Source organism: Carassius auratus, chromosome 8, assembly GCF_003368295.1.
Source record: "Carassius auratus strain Wakin chromosome 8, ASM336829v1, whole genome shotgun sequence".
Lineage (NCBI taxonomy): Eukaryota > Metazoa > Chordata > Actinopteri > Cypriniformes > Cyprinidae > Carassius > Carassius auratus.
In genome coordinates, this window is record NC_039250.1 from 16686686 (window position 1) to 16691106 (window position 4421).

Consider the following 4421-nt stretch of genomic DNA (forward strand, 5'->3'; position numbering starts at 1 on the left):
AAATGATTGCTGCTTCAATATATTGCAATATATTGGAAAAAATAAATATATATAAGAATATATGCCTAATATATTACATGATATTTTACAATATACTGCAATATATTTTTGTTTCATAAGGGTAGTCAACAGTCTGTATATGTAGCCTATTGTTGGCACTGAACAATGTAAGGCCTTGAAAATTAATTTCAAAAGAAAAGTTATCAAACTTCAGTGAGATCATATTGTTTTTTTATTTTTTAGATGTATTCACATTTTATAAATAAATGGGTTAAAAAGTGCTGTCGTTAATCAATATATATTACTATTATATCATTTGAATTGAATAGACAGTGAGTACTGTATGATATCAAACATACAAGACAGCTGATCCAAACCTCACAAACCTATATGGATAACATGGACACTAATTATTGAGTTTTAAAATGTTCTTTATTACACAGTAAAAACAAAAATGGAAGCCTTTGTGTTTACATTGCATGTATAAATCTCAAAAATCACACATGCCGATTGAACCCAATAGATCTCTATTCTCTACTTTGCCTACTTGTTTTCTCTACTTGTGTTTAAGACTGTGATTACATAACAGTGAAGTATCTAAACCAGAGTTTAAGGCTTACTTTCTATACATAAAAAACTACAGTCTAAGTCCTACTAATGGTTTGGGTATAAGTCTGAATAGATGTTTGGAAGTATGCTGGAGTGTTTTTTTGTGGTTGGAATATTATGACATAAGATTTTGGTATGAAATAACTGAAGATAATTCCATTTATACTGGTTATCTGGGCCACTGCATTAAAAATGATGATGTATTTGCTTTTGGTAGTGAGGTATGCTGTGAAATATGCAATCCAGGTCAGATAATATAAAATGAGACTGAATGTTATTGATTTGGCCTCATTGTAATTTTTGGGCAGATCTCTTCCCATATAAGAAAACAGGAGACACAGGAAACCAAGAAACCAACTTATAAACACGTCTATGGCAAAGGTTATAGGGTTCTCCATTTCACAGATGAGCATAATTTGGTCTTTAAAACTCCATGAGTCAGCAATGGCTTTGACAGGATCAAAAGTCATCCATACCACACAAAAAAATAAATTAATGAAAGAAGAAAATGCAATGAAGAGCCATTGGCCATTGTGTTTTACCCAAAGGCTGTGTGCTTTAGGGAACTGAGCAGCCATTTTAAAAACACAAACAATTTGAAAGGAACGGACAGTCAAACAGGAAATACAGACAGTGAAGAAAAAAGCAAATATGCCATTTCTCAGAAGGCAAGATACAAATGTGGGTTTTCCGAAGAAAAAGAACACGCTTATACTAGACAGAATCAAACTGACCAACATGAGTAAACACATGCTGCCACCAGCAGACTTTACCACTGGTGTGTTGTAATTGTAAGCAAAAAGCCAAAATTCAGCAATAAGGAGAATAATTAGGCATGCGACAGAAAACATGACAATGATGGAGGGGATTTCTGTGAATTGAGGATAGACAACAGAACGTGTCTTACATGTCGTGCTGCCCTCATCAGACCATTCATTCTCTGCACATGGAAAACATGTATAAGGGTCCCCTGAAAAACAGTAAAATAATATGAATGTTTAGTACTTGAATTTGCAGTAATTGTAACTGGTTGTTGGAAAATATTTTGTCGTCAAATATAACTCTTTAAATAGCAGCAAAACTCCACTAAGTCAAGGCAAGTTTATTTATATAGCACATTTCGTACACAATGGTAATTCAAAGTGCTTAACATTAAAGAAAGTAAAATAATCATGAAGAAAAATAATATCAAAAATAAAAACAAGCAATTTTAAAACTTTGGAAATGATTTAAAAATGGAATTATTTAAAATGAATTTTAAAAAGTTAAAAATAGAAAATGATTTTACATAAAATACAGTGAATATGTAAAATACAGTGCAATCGGTTCAGACATCGCACAGTGCTCATTCACAGGGGCGTGTCTAGAGCATTTTCAGTGGGGGGACCATGCTGGGGACTGCCTCCAAATGGGGTGGCCGCCAGTGTCCCCCCCAATTTTTTTATTAATTTAGTTTTTTGTCAACCTTGTATATATCCATTAAATTAAATTTGAGAATACTTTTATTTATTAATTAATTTATTTTTAAAGAAACTCCCTATATCTTTACTTCTTTTCATGGCTTGGCACTGCTCTCTTCCCTGCCTTCAAAAGAAACACTTATGTGTGTCTGTTATTCTTAATCTTAAAAAAATAATTTTCTAATTGTGAATGAAATGCACAGAATCCATCCATGTCATTTCACGTGTAAATGACTTAGTTCGGCCTGACAATTTAACTGACTATCTAACTGACTTTTCTCATGCATTATCAAGTAACGTGTCACCAGACAATTATTATTATTATTATGGAACAATCTGTGCATATTGTCATTTGGTGCAATCTTGCTTTGTGGTCACTGTCATAATATAAACTGATACAAAATATGCAAATCACCATGACTGTTTATTGTTTGATAGCGGCCAGTGTATTTTACTTTTATTGTGTTTTATTAAACGTTAACTGAACATTCGATTGAAATCAACCACGACCAATGTGAGCAGTGCCTGACGGGGTAAAAACATTGATCTGAGAAAACCATACAAACATATTAAACCATACATAAAGGTTTCCTACCAGTTCTTTGTTTGGTGTCTTGTGATGTGTCGTTCTTGAACGATTCATTAATTTTGAAAAAAATCTTTAATGTGACTAGGGAAGAACGAGTCGTCTCTATACGGCAACATCATTTTGATTTTTTTTTTTTTCAGAGTGGATTCTAATCTTAAACCTTGTTGTATGATTTATGTCTTTTGAGTTCACCCTTCAGATTAGACTATAGAACTGTAGTGTTACTTCAAAATGTTATTTGCTTTTAATTTATGTCGTTATGTCCTTTTTGAGCAAGCATCGTATACATACATTAGACCAATTTGTCAAGTCTGCCTAGGAAAAGCAATTATTATACCAGCAAACTCAAAATTGGATTAAAAATTAAACTAGGCTATAAATACTTGGATTATTATATTATTATATAGCTTAGTGTTTATTTACTGGTAGACAGTCAAAAAGACAAATTAATCCATATTTTATTTATAACAAGGTTTTATTTATTTATAAAATAAAAACACACCACAGATCCTGAAGAAACAGTAACAAAAACACAGTGACAGAAATGTCAGAAATGGCGCATGGATCTGTCACGTGATTAAGGAATGATTTGAACCCAAAGACTTGTCAGGCAAGAGGTGCGATAATCACAGACTGAAGACCCAGATAAAGAATTAATTAATCTTTTCTGTATCTTTATAGCATTTTAGTTTTGTATTGTTTGTAGTGTGATCAACGTTTGCATAAGTACTAGAGGAAGTTGAGGAAGTAACACGTAACATTTTAATTACATTTTGCTAAAATGAACGAAATGACTCAAAAAAAGATTCGTTCATTTTGCTGAACGCTACTCAAAAGTCTAAGTCGAAATAATGATCCAGACTTCCCACACTTGATAAAGTAAAAGTCCAAGTCCGCGACGAGCGTTTTTTCTCTGACGACGCTGCACTTCTTTGAATCGTGAACTTCAGTGGAGTCTATAAAATGATTGGCCATAAAATGAACCAATCACATGACATCTTATAGGGGGGGCACCTGGGGTGGCCAATCGAATTTCAACCAAACAGATGAGTTTTGAGTCTAGATTTAAATGTGACTAGTGTTTTAGCACATCTGATCTCTTCTGGATGCTGATTCCAACAGCGGGCAGCATTGTAACTAAAGGCGGACTCCCCTTGTTTTGTGTGAACCCTTGGTATTTCTAACTGACTCAATCCTAATGATCTGAGTGGTTTGTTAGGTTTATATTCAGTGAACATATCTGAAATATATTTCAGTCCTATGTCATTGAGTGACTTATAGATGAGTAAAAGTACTTTAAAATCAATCCTAAATGTAACTGGAAGCCAGTGTGAGGACCTGAGGACTGGTGTGATATGCTCAGATTTTCTGGTTATACTCAGAATCCTGGCAGCAGCGTTCTGGATGAGCTGCTGCCGTCTAATTGTCTTTTTGGGAAGGCCGGTGAGGAGACCATTACAATAGTCCACCCTGCTGGTGATAAAGGCATGAACAAGTTTCTCCAAGTCTTGACTGGAAGATCTGTTGTATAGGACTTGATGTTGATATCCCTTAAGGCATACTTGAGGCTCCGATGAGACTCTGTGGGATGGTCGATTGAGTGATGGCACCCTTTGGGTTGTCAAGTGGGTGCCCTCCTTCCTTGGTGTTTCGCTGATAGGCCCACGACACCTCCAGAGGGTTCAGCAGTGAATTCCAGCATCCCAGGTTCACTCCCTAGGTGCCATCAACTCACTTGAAGACCCAGGCAGAGTCTTTTCTCT